Raw genomic sequence first — 13376 nt, 5'->3', positions numbered from 1 at the left:
TGTAGGAGCAGAGGCAGAAGGCCAGGGGCTGTGAGCAGAGATATAGCTCGCCCTGGCTGAAGTTACTAAAACCGCACACAGGAGTCCGAGGCTGTGGGGACTGATATATACCCAGCAGCAGAAAACAGCCGGCAGGGGATTCCAGGTCCTCTGGCCATAGAAGCCCGGAGGCTCAGTCACAAAGAAGGGACCAGCGCCGCCATCCAGGAGCGGAGGCTAACAGAAGGCCCCAAGTCACCAGCCATACGGGTGAGCACCACACGGTATACTCAGGGACGTGGGCTACTTGTAACCGCTGACAGCAAGGTAGCCAGGAAGAGTGCAGATAAACGGGGAGGCCTACAACTCCACCTGGCCAGGGGAACTCCTGCTTGCTCGCAGACTGACCAGGCCCCTTATACTAGCCAGTACTCCCGGGAGGGTCTGCCTTGTACCATCAGTAAAGACCCTGAACTGCACCTCACGTCTCTGTGATTCCTTGCCGCACCAGCACCATTAGCACTGGGACCCTCACACCATCACTCCCATCATCTCTCACATTAGCTGCCCTGAGGCAATACTTCTCCCGTGGGGAGTTATCCCATACTCGGCTGCGCAAACAACATCAGCCTCAGCGGTCGGCAGCGCAGCGGCGGTCCCCACTGACCGCAATCCACGGGTGGCGTAGTCGGACATTTGCTATACATTAAGACTGCCACTGGTTTGACCACCCTGGGCACGGACCGGGTCTCCGCCACACGGAGACTACAACCCCCAGCATTCTACAACAGGCCCGGTTCCGGGTTCCCCTGCACAACACAGGCCCAGGGGGCGCGTCAGATACTCAGCTGATAGTCCTACTGAATAGACTGTTAGAATTTGTATTATGGCAAGAAAAAAGCAGCTACGTAAAGAAAAACGAGTGGCCATCATTACTTAATGAAATGAAGGTCAGTCAGTGCGAAAAATTGGGAAAACTTTGAAAGTGTCCCCAATTGCAGTTGCAAAAACCAACAAGCGCTACAAAGAAACTGGCTCACATGAGGACCTCCCCAGGAAAGGAAGACCAAGAGTCACCTCTGCTTTTGAGGATAAGTTTATCCGAGTCACCAGCCTCAGAAATCGCAGGTTAACAGCAGCTCAGATTAGAGACCAGGTCAATGCCACATAGAGTTCTAGCAGCAGACACATCTCTTCAACAACTGTTAAGAGGAGACTTTGTGCAGCAGGCCTTCATGGTAAAATAGCTGCTAGGAAACCACTGCTAAAGACAGGCAACAAGCGGAAGAGGCTTGTTTGAGCTAAAGAACACAAGGAATGGACATTAGACCAGTGGAAATCTGTGCTTTGGTCTGATGAGTCCGAATTTGAGATCTTTGGTTCCAGCTACCGTGTCTTTGTGCGACACAGAAAAGATGAATGAATGGACTCTACATGCCTGGTTCCCACCATGAAGCATGGAGGAGGAGGTGTGATGGTGTGGGGGTGCTTTGCTGGTGACACTGTTGGGGATTTATTCAAAATTGAAGGCATAGTGAACCAGCATGGCTATCACAGCATCTTGCAGTGGCATGCTATTCCATCCGGATTGCGTTTAGTTGGATCATCATTTATTTTTCAACAGGACAATGACCCCAAACACACCTCCAGGCTGTGTAAGGGCTATTTGACCAAGAAGGAGAGTGATGGGGTGCTACGCCAGATGACCTGGCCTCCACAGTCACCAGACCTGAACCCAATCGAGATGGTTTGGGGTGAGCTGAACCGCAGAGTGAAGGCAAAAGGGCCAACAAGTGCTAATCATCTCTGGGAACTCCTTCAAGATTGTTGGAAGACCATTTCCGGTGACTACCTCTTGAAGCTCAACAAGAGAATGCCAAGAGTGTGCAAAGGAGTCATGAAAGCAAAAGGTGGCTACTTTGAAGGACCTAGAATATAAGACATATTTTCAGTTGTTTCACACTTTTTTGTTAAGTATATAATTCCACATGTGTTAATGCATCGTTTTGATGCCTTCAGTGTGAATGTACAATTTCCATAGTCATGAAAATACAGAAAAATCTTTAAATGAGAAGGTGTGTCCAAACTTTTGGTCTGTACTGTATATATATACTGGTGTGAGGGAGTATTTGCCCCCTTCCTGATTTCTTATTCTTTTGCATGTTTGTCATTAATTTAAATATGAGACAAAGATAACATAAGTAAACATAAAATGCAGTTTTTAAATGAAGGTCTTTATTACTAAGGGAAAAAGAAATCCAAACCTACAGGGCACTGTGTGAAAAGTGATTGCCCCCTAAACCTAATAACTGGTTGGGCCGCCCTTAGCCGCAAAAACAACTGCAGTCAAGCATTTGCGATAATTGGCAATGAGTCTTTTACAACGCTCTGGAGGAATTTTGGCCTACTCATCTTTGTAAAATTGTTGTAATTCTGCCACATTGGAGGATTTCCGAGCATGAACCACCTTTTTAAGGTCATGCCACAACATCCCAATCAGATTAAGGGCAGGACTTTGACAAGACCACTCCAAAGTCTTAATTTTGTTTTTCTTAAGCCATTCAGAGGTAGACTTGCTGGTGTGCTTTGTCCTGCTGCATAACTCAAGTGCGCTTTACCTTGAGGTCACAATCAGATGGCCGGACATTCTCCTTCAGGATTTTTTGGTAGACAGCAGAATTCATGGTTCCATTTACCACAGCAAGTCTTAAAGGTCCTGAAGCAGCAAAACAGGCCCAGACAATTCACACTACCACCAGCATATTTTACTGTTGGTATGATGTTGCTATTCTGAAATGCTGTGTTAATTCTACGCCAGATGTAATGGGACATACACTTTCCAAAAAGTTAAACTTTTGTCTCGTCAGTCCACAGAGTATTCTCCCAAAATTCTTGGCAATCATCAAGAAGTTTTCTGGGAAAACTGAGACGAGACTTTATGTTCTTTTTGTTCAGCAGTGGTTTTCGTCTTGGAACTCTGCCATTCATGCCATTTTTGCCCAGTCTCTTTCTTATGGTGGAGTCATGAACACTGACCTTAACTGAGGCAAGTGAGGTCTGCAGTTCTTTGGATTTGTTGTGGGCTTTTTGTGACCTCTTGGATGAGTCATCACTGTGTTCTTTGGGTAATTTTGGTCGGCCGACCCCTCCTGGAGAGGTTCACCACTGTTCCATGTTTTCGCCATTTGTAGATAATGTCTCTCACTGTGGTTCGCTGGAGTCCCAAAGCTTTAGTAATGGCTTTATAACCTTTTCCAGACTGATAGATCTCAATTATTTTGTTTCTCATTTGTTCTTGAACTTCTTTGGATCGCAGCATGATGTCTAGCTTTTGAGAATCATTTGGTCTACTTCTCTTTGTCAGGCAGGTCCTATTTAAGTGATTTCTTGATTGAGAACAGGTGTGGCAGTAATCAGGCCTGTGTGTGGCTAGGGAAATTGAACTCAGCTTTCCAAAGATGTGATAAACCACAGTTAATTTATTTTTTATGGGGGGGAGGCGGGCAATCACTTTTTCACACAGGAGACTGTAGGCCTGACTAGCCTCGGTGATGTGAAACCTGGAAAGCAGGCTCCAGCACAGTTAGTGCTGAGAGGGTTTTTAATAAGGCAGTATGGGTCCTGATTTTTAGGATCAGTCAATGGAGATGGGAAGGACTGGCTGCTCCTATGTCTATGTTTTTTAAATGTAAAAATATTTAAAAAATTATCCCATTTTGTGAGCTGACTCCTGCTTTGCTGCTGTACATACGCAGGTGGTGTACATGGAACGTGTCATGGTTTTCTGACAGCGGTGGTGCAAACATTATCCCTGTTTATGGAGTAGCAACTAGTTTGTTGTTCGCAAAGTGAAGAAGCTATAGCTTTTTAACAAGACATCCAAAAATTATCCTTATTATGTCAACAACAACAAGTTTTCTGTTTTGGAACAGAAAAAAACAATGACTTCTTAAAAAGTTGTGCAAAAAATATCTGCATTTTTTTTAGAACTGTTTCCGGTTTATTTGGCTTCTTACATGGTAGGGTTCCCAGCAGCAGTCAAGTTTAGCTATAGAACTATATGGAGAAGCAGGAGATATGTATGGCTGTCTATTAACTGTGGAAGTGGATGAATTGGCAATCGCACACTGTACAGTATGATGGGACAGGCAAGGATATGTTTGGCAGTATAGAACCATGACTAGCAGCCCTAGCAGCATCTGTACATTATAGCTCTGGAACAAAATGGATATATAGGTGATGTAGGGACAGTACGGTGGCTCAGTGGTTAGCACTGCAGCCTTGCAGCGTTGGGGTCCTGGGTTCAAATCCCACCAAGGACAACATCTGCATGGAGTCTGTATGTTCTCCCCATGTTTGCGTGGGTTTCCTTCAGGTTCTCCGGTTTCTTCCCACACACCAAAGACATCCTGATAGGGAATCTAGATTGTGAGCCCCATTGGGGACAGTGCTGATAGTGTCTGTAAAGTGCTGGGGATTTAATGGCGCTATATAATTGAGTAAAGTAAATAAATAAAATGTGTGGGTGGCTATTGGCAGTGGTAGCAACCGCAAAGTATAAAATATAATGGGACAGGTAAGGGGATATCTGGCTGTGAAGAGACAGAACTGGAACCCCTAGCTATAGTGGTAGCATAGCATAGATATAACATGATGGATAGGCAGGAGATGCTGGTCTGGTATCAGCACTTGCGGCATCTAAACAGCGTAGAACACAATGGGCAGGCAGATGTCATTGCCAACCTAATCCTTGGCATCAGCAATATAAGGTTTTCCACACGTGTGGAAGACATCTGCCATACTTAATACCCTTTCGGACAGTAAACTGCAGAGCACCTATGGCAAACTGGGCAAACTGATCCAATCTGTTGACAAAGAAGTCCATAGGATTGGTGCTCAGGTTACCTGCCTGATAAGGGACACAGTCCAGGTATGATTGAACCTTGTTGTTCAGGCAGCGAGTCTCTGATATGCATTAGATTGGCGCAGCAGTAGATAACACATATGATTCAACATGTCATATGTGCTATAATCTCTAATGCTGCCTCAACTACTTGTTGTAACCCTAACTATTTCACAGGCGGAGGAGTGTTTGTTCCGAGGGGAGTGAAGAAGGGTCTCCTCATCAGTAATGCAATTGGTAGGTGTCTGCATGGTGAAAGCTTTGCTGAGCAAGGAAAACAGCCTTTCCTGTTAATGCACCAATTTTGACTCCCTGTTGGAAGCCAGAAAAAGTCACCCATTATACTTCAGTAACAAAGGTTGTAAAATATAGCTATCCAATAGTCATCACTTTGCTTGATGCTAAACATAAGCCAGTCATCCCACAAGCAATCGAGCATGCAGATTAACATGCTTGCTAGCATGAAAAAGGATCCCGTTGGTTCACTGGTGTGTGCCAATGTAAAACAAGTGTGCAAGAAAATAAATTGTTTGCAAATCAGACATCACTTTTTAAGATAGTCACAGTTAAATGTATGGTCTTTGGTTAATTTTCTTGTAATTTTCCTTAACAAAAAGGATTGCACAAAAAATGCAAACACTCAGTACAGTCCCTTGTTTGTGACAAGGATATTTTCTCTGACTGGTTCAGATTTTTTTTGAATATTGAAAAATATTGTGTTGACTTGCTACTTTCTAGTGCATACAGAATTAAGAAAAAAAATCTGTAATTCAGCAGGACAAGGTGTCAGTCCAGCTACAATATATCACTGATTAATCACACTCTCAGTTCTGCTGGAACTTCTCTTATCTCTCTCTCCCTATCAACTGACTTTCTGTGCTGTATTATTAGCAAACTGCTACACTTAACTAATTCACTGCAGCAATTGTACAACACATTACTGGCTAGCGTATTTGTACAATGTTTTAGGGGTTTCTCTTACGATCTCCTTTGCTGAGCTGTGAATTATGACGTCTTCTCATTATTATCTTCATTCACCCTAAAATGGCTGCTTAATTCCCTGTTTCAGCTTTTAAACAGGCTATTACATTCCCTCCTGATTTGATGTGTTATATCTGTCATGTGATAGCTGAAATACATTATGCTGAAGCCCATACAGTTATACATTATGTCAGATTACATTAGCCTTCTTTGGCTAATGTAATCTCCAATGCTTAAAATGGTGGCAGGCATTTTTTGGGTGATTCATGTTAATCGAATTGCAAATTGTTAAAATTTGCTGGAACATAGTAATTTCTTAAAATTCTACATGAATGAGATTTGCATAGAATACATTCACTCATCTCTACAATTGACTATGTTTGGCTGTCATATTTCAGATAAAACTACCAACAGATAGATCTTTATTAGTGATGACCGAGCATTTGCTCGATGCTTGGGTCGAGCACATTGGAATACTTGGGAGCTTGAACTGAGCAACGAGCCCAATGCTATGGGAAACTTGAGCGTTTTTCAGGCGGCTCACCCCAGAGGTCTGCAGAGGGCCTAAAAATTGCCCAAATCGATGGGAACAGTGCTCAAATGGCATGGGGACAGCATGGGGAAGACCCCTGGAAGCATTTCTGACTCCCAGGTCACTTCTGTCAACAACGTTGTCAGAGGTATTACGCCACTTTTACGCACTCACACTAAAACATACCAAAACTAAACCAAAATGGATTTTCCTGGGAAATATGTTAAGGAACATCCTTTCCAGGGTAATGACTTGTATATAAAGCAAAATAAATAACCAAAAACAAAAATGCTCCTCCACACCTTGGGCTATGTTCACACGTAGCGTTTTTGATGAGTTTTTTCACTTTTGCATTGCTTTCAATTGTGACAAATGCATTCACAAGGAAATGTCATTTTAACATTTTACAACCTTATCTGGCCATGTGGTGTGTGAGATATCATCAGACACATTGTATTTTATTTATGAAGGAGGGACTCTGAAAGTCACAAAGCCTATTTTTATAAGGCCATCAGGCGGCCTTTACTATTCTTAAAGGGCCAGCAGTCGGCCCTCATTATTCTTAGAGAGCCATCAGCCGGCTATGCTTTATTGTTCACATTACTAAAGAGTGGGTCTCCTATACTGTTATTGCGCATGCAGTGAGTGGCAGGGCTGCCCAAAATTTGGACACTCCCCAATACCACTTTGAAAATTTGGATGCACCCCAATACGACTTTGAAGAGACATAGAGGAGGGCCTCCTGAAAACAATGTTCCCATTATTAGTGTAACGGGTCCGGGTGGTGGAACCTCTGTACTTCGGTGCAAGGAGGGACCAGAGGGGCGTGACTAAGTGCCTACTCGGCCCGACCAAGGTCACACGGCGGCTTAGTCGACTCTGTGAACCAGGGAGGAACCGGGCAGGTGGACCAAGTGCCACTCTGGGACCGACCTTGTGTGAGAGCAGATGACTCCCACGGGTCAGATAGCAGGAACTGACCAGTACAGTGGATGAGCATTGCAGGAAGACTGACGGGTGGACCGGGTAGATAAGCAGGCTGGTTCAGCAGATAGCCAGACGGGTGCTCCGGGTAGGCGAGCAGGCGGGCACGGCAGGTAACTGGCAGGTGTTCCAGGTAGACTGGCTGGCGGGCACGACATGTAGCAGGCAGGTGCTCCAGGTAAGCAGGCTGGCGGGCACAACTGTAGACAGACTGGAGAACAGAACTGTTAGACAGGCTGGCGTGCTGGACTTACAGACTAGCAGGCAGGACTGACAGGCAGCGGGACCTGAGGGCTGGAGCAAGTGTTTAGCACATGGAACAACAACCTTGCACAGGCACCTCCATTTTGGAGGAGGTGCCTTATATAGGGGAAATCCTCCGGCCATTGGCCGGGGACTCTATAGGACGGCGTGCGCGGCCCCTTCAAGAAGGAGGGAGCTCGCGCACGTGCCCTAAGCACAGTGCCCGGGTAGCTGTGCGCGGTGCACGCCACAGCAGTAGGGGAGCGGGTAGACGCCGGACCTGGACAGCGGCGGTGAGGGGAATGGCGTCTCTGCCCGGCAGGAGGCAGAGACGCCGATGCTACAGTACCCCCCCTTTACGCCCCCTCTTCTTTAGGACCGCAAGAAATTTTTCAGGAACATGAGGGGCATGAATGTTCTCCCTGGGTTCCCAAGACCTCTCCTCAGGGCCAAACCCCTTTCAATCCACAATAAAGAAAGTCTTTCCTCTTACCTTCTTGGTGGCCAAAATGTTTGCTACCTCAAAGACGTCCTCAGCAGAGACTTGAACTGGAGCAGTACCTGGATCGTCAGAGAAAGAATTAAGGACAACAGGTTTGAGGAGGGATACATGAAAGGAGTTGGGAATCCGTAAGGTGACCGGGAGTTTCAGATTGTAAGCCACGGGATTGATTTGGTTCAGAACCTTGAACGGACCGATGAACCGCAGACCCAACTTATAGGAAGGTATCTTGAGACGAACATATTTGGAGGAAAGCCAGACCTTGTCTTCCAGACGGAATTGAGGTGGATCCAGACGTCTCTTATCAGCATGCTTCTTCATCCGCTCGGAGGATTGAAGAAGCGCACATCTAGTGTCTTCCCAAATAGCCGAAAATTCGCTGACCAGAGACTTCACGGCAGGATTGTCCACTGAAGAGGAGACGGGAAACAGAATCCGGGGGTGTTGACCGTAGACCACAAAAAACGGGCATTTAGAAGAAGACTCGCTCTCATGGTTGTTATAGGAGAATTCGGCCCATGGCAGGAGCTCAACTCAATCGTTATGGTGAGCGTTGACAAAGTACCGAAGAAAGCTGGTAAGGACCTGGTTGATACGTTCCACTTGACCATTGGATTGAGGATGATAAGCAGAGGAGAAATCCAAGGAGACATCCAGTAGCTCTCCAGAAGCGCAAAGTGAACTGAACCCCACGATCAGACACAATGTGGAGGGGTAGGCCGTGAAGACGAAAGATGTGATGGATGAAGTCCTTAGCCAGCACAGATGTAGACGGAAGACCAGGCAGAGGGATAAAGTGGGCCATTTAAGAAAAGCGGTCAGCGACCACCCAAATGACAGTACAACCGGCAGAAACAGGGAGATCCGTAATGAAGTCCATTGCAATGTGTTGCCACGGAGCGGAAGGCACGGGGAGAGGAAGGAGGCAGCCAGATGGAAGGTGCCTGGGAACCTTGTTACGGGCACAGGAGGAACAAGCCGCGATGAAGTCCGCAACATCCTTGCGCAGGGAAGGCCACCAGTAATGTCGGGCAATGAGAAGAAAGGTCTTCCTCTGGCCAGCATGACCGGCTAGTTTGGATGAATGGCCCCAGAGTAGAACCTTCTTACGATCCGAAACCGCTACAAAGGTTTTACCGGGTGGAAGATGAGACTGGTCAAACAGAGCCACAGTCATTACTTTGGAGGGGTCAATGATATGTAGAGGCTCCTCCTCTTGGTCGGAAGACAGGAATGAGCGGGATAGAGCGTCAGCTTTAATGTGCTTGTCCGCCGGGCGGTAATGCAGAGTGAAGCAGAATCGAGCAAAGAATAGAGACCACCTGGCCTGACGCCGATTTAATCTTTGGGCGTTCTGAAAATAAGTGAGGTTTTTGGGGTCAGTGTAGATGACCACTGGGTGCAGAGCTCCCTCCAGCAAGTAGCGCCACTCCTCCAGCGCTAATTTGATGGCCAGCAGCTCACGATCTCCTATGGAGTAGTTGCGCTCGGATGAGGAGAAGAGCTTGGAGAACGAGCCGCAGGTTACCATTCTCCCGGACGAGGATTTCTGGGTGAGCACCGCTCCGGCTCCGGAGGAGGATGCATCAACCTCCAGGAAGAACTGCTTGTTGCAATCTGGACGGTGTAGCACAGGAGCGGAGGAGAAGGCTTGTTTTTTTGAGACGAAGGCCTCCTCCACTTCGGAAGTCCATTTCCTGGGATTTTCTCCTTTACGGGTGAGCGCGGAGATGGGAGCAGTCCGGGAGGAAAAATGAGGAATGAAGAGGCGGTAATAATTTGCGAAGCCCAGGAATCGCTGAATCGCCTTCAACCCCTCCGGTCGGGGCCACTTTAAGACGGCAGAGACCTTCTCGGGATCCATCCGCAGACCAGTCTCGGAGGTAATATAGCCCAGGAAAGGTAGAGAGGTCTGCTCAAAGAGGCATTTCTCGAATTTAGCGTATAGGCGATTCTGCCGGAGCCTTAGCAGAACCTGACGAACATCAGTCTGGTGAGAAGACCAAGATATCATCCAGGTACACCACCACGCAAGAATACAGGAGCTCACGGAAGATGTCGTTAACCAGCTCCTGTAAGATGGCTGGAGCATTACAGAGACCAAAGGGCATTACGCGGTATTCATAGTGACCGTCCCGGGTGTTGAATGCCGTCTTCCACTCATCTCCCTGGCAGATCCGGACCAAATTGTATGCCCCACGAAGATCGAGCTTGGTGAAGATCTTCGCACCTTTAAGGCGGTCATACAGCTCCGAGATGAGAGGCAGGGGGTACTTATTTTTGATGGTAATCTGGTTAAGACCCCTGTAATCGCTACGGGGACGTAGAGAGCCGTCTTTCTTCTTGACGAAGAAGAATCCTGCTCCAGCCGGAGAGGTGGATTTCTGGATAAATCCCCTAGCAATTTTCTCCTCTATGTACTCAGACATGGCCCGGGTCTCAACCAGCGACAAGGGTTAGATACGCCCGCGGGGAGGAGAAGTACCAGGTACCAGGTCGATGGGGCAATCATACGGCCTGCGAGGTGGTAGTGTCTCTGCTTCCTTTTTGTCGAATACGTCCGCATGGGACCAGTAGGGTGCCGGCAGACCAGGTAGATTAGCCGGAGTTGACGGGGGTCGAGCTGGACGAACTGGAACCAGACAGGACTCATGGCATTCCTGACCCCAACGGAGCACTTCACCAGATCTCCAATTCAGGATGAGCTCATGTCTCTGTAACCAGGGTAGACCAAGCGAGAGGGGGTGAGAGAGACCGGACAGCACATGAAAGGAGATCTTCTCCGAGTGCAGCATTCCCACCTGAAGGGTTACAGGCTCTGTGACGAGCAAGATGGTCTCCAGAAGAAGCCTCCCATCCATGAAGGCAACTCCAACGGTTCAGCCAGGCATACAGTAGGAATCTGATACCGCTGCACAACAGCCTGTTGAATGAGATTCCCAGCTTCTCCGGAATCCAGATGGGCAATCTCGAAGAAGCGGGTCTCACCACTGGAAATAGAAACAGACAGAGTCAAGGATGGAGAGGATTTACTCTTGCCTAGGACGACCTCTCTGAGCGGTCCTAGACACTGGAATTTCCCGGCCTCACCGGGCAAGAACGGATCAGATGCTCTTTACTGCCACAGTAGAAGCAACTCCCCTCGGCTCGGCGCGTCTCCTGGCGAGACTTGACCATCTTTGTTTGGTCAATTTGCATGGGCTCAGGCGAACATGCCCAGGGAATTGCTGGTTGCGAGGCTGGCTTTTGGAATACAGGAGCGAGACACGGAAATCTTCTCTCCTGTGTAGTCTCCTTAGCACGTTCTAGAAAACGGATGTCAATCCGGGTAACTAAGGACCCAAGGTCGTCCAGGGTGGAAGGGATATCACAACCGGCTGGCTCACCCTTGATCGGTCTGGAAAGACCTTCCCAGAAGGTGGACACCAGGGCCCCGTTGTTGCAGGCAAGCTCAGATGCGAGAGTTCGGAAACGTACGGCATACTGGCCCACGGAGAGACTCTCTTGGCGGAGACAAAGAAGTGAGGAGGCAGTAGAAGATTTTCGCCCGGGCTCATCGAAGACCTTCCGGAAGGCAGTGAGGTAAGGCAGAAGATCGGACACCAGGGGATCCCCTCTCTCCCACAGAAGGTTTAGCCATGCCAATGCCTCCCCGGTGAGGTGAGACATGATGAACGCCACCTTGGCCCGGTCGGAGGGGAACTGATGTGCCAGGAGTTCAAAGTGCAGCGTGCACTGATTTAAGAAGCCCTGACATAAGACGGGGGTCACCACCAAAACGTGAAGGCGCAGAGAGTCCAGGTCCAGAGCCGGGTGCCACAGCGCCAGTGGGTTGAGGTGCCGCCGGAGCGGGTGCCGCTCGGCTAGAGACGGACACAGACGGGGTGGACAGCATGTCCAGGCGGGAGTTGACAGTCCGCAGGTAGGACAGGATAGTTTCCTGTTGAGATCTCTGATGTGAGACCTCCTGATACAGATCAGAGAGCGAAGGAGCCTGGGGGCCACCGGGTTCCATGGCCTGTGTAAACTGCAACGGGTCCTGGGGGTGGAACCTCTGTGCTTCGGTGCAAGGAGGGACCAGAGGAGCGTGAATAAGTGCCTATCGGCCCGACCAAGGTCACACGGCGGCTTAGTCGACTCCTTGAACCAGGGAGAAACTGGGCAGGTGGACCAGGTGCCACTCTGGCACTGACCTTGTGTGAGAGCAGGTGACTCCCATGGGTCAGATGGCAGGATCTGACCTGTAGAGCGGATGAGCATGGCAGGAAGGCTGACAGGTGGACCGGGTAGATAAGCAGGCTGGTTCAGCAGATAGCCAGACGGGTGCTCCGGGTAGGCGAGCAGGCGGGCACGGCAGGTAACTGGCAGGTGCTCCAGGTAGGCTGGCGGGTGGGCACAACAGGTAACAGGCAGTTGCTCCAGGTAAGCAGGCTGGCGGGCACAACTTTAGACCAACTAGAGATCAGAACTGTTAGACAGGCTGGCGGGCTGGACTGACAGACAGACTGGCAGGGAGGACTGACAGGCAGCGGGACCTGAGGGCTGGAGCAAGTGTTTAGCACACGGAACAACAACCTTGCACAGGCACCTCCATTTTGGAGGAGGTGCCTTATATAGGGGAAGTCCTCCGGCCATTGGCCGGGGACTCTTTAGGACGGCGCGCACGGCCCCTTCAAGAGGCAGGGAGCTCGCGCACGTGCCCTAAGCACAGTGCCCAGGTAGCTGTGCGCGGTGCACGCCACAGCAGTAGGGGAGCGGGTAGACGCCAGACCTGGACAGCGGCGGTGAGGGGAATGGCGTCTCTGCCCAGCAGGAGGCAGAGACGCCGATGCTACAATTAGGAAGTAGGTCTCCCATTGTGTTTGCCTATGCAGTAAATGCAAGGGTTGCCACAAATTTGGAGGCACTCCAATGCCCCTTGGAAGAGACATAGAGGGCCTCATAAAAAAATATTCCCATTATTAGGAAGTGGGTCTCCCATAGTGTTTGCCATTGCAGTGAATGCAAGGGCTGCCAAAAATTGGGAGGCACTCCAATGCCCCTTGGAAGAGACGTAGAGGGCCTCAAGAAAAGATGTTCCCATTCTTAGGAAGTGGATCTCCCATAGTGTTGGCCTATGCAGTGAATACAAGGGTTGCCAAAAATTTGGAGGCACTCCAATGCCCCTTGGAAGAGACGTGGAGGTCAGAGGGCCTCCTGAAAACAATGTTCCCATTATTAGGAAGTGGGTCTCCCATTGTGTTTGCCTATGC

Source organism: Phyllobates terribilis, unplaced genomic scaffold (assembly GCF_046119375.1).
Source record: "Phyllobates terribilis strain yellow unplaced genomic scaffold, ASM4611937v1 Scaffold_7__3_contigs__length_470593459, whole genome shotgun sequence".
In the NCBI taxonomy this organism is placed as follows: Eukaryota; Metazoa; Chordata; class Amphibia; order Anura; family Dendrobatidae; genus Phyllobates; species Phyllobates terribilis.
This window is presented reverse-complemented; position numbering follows the sequence as displayed.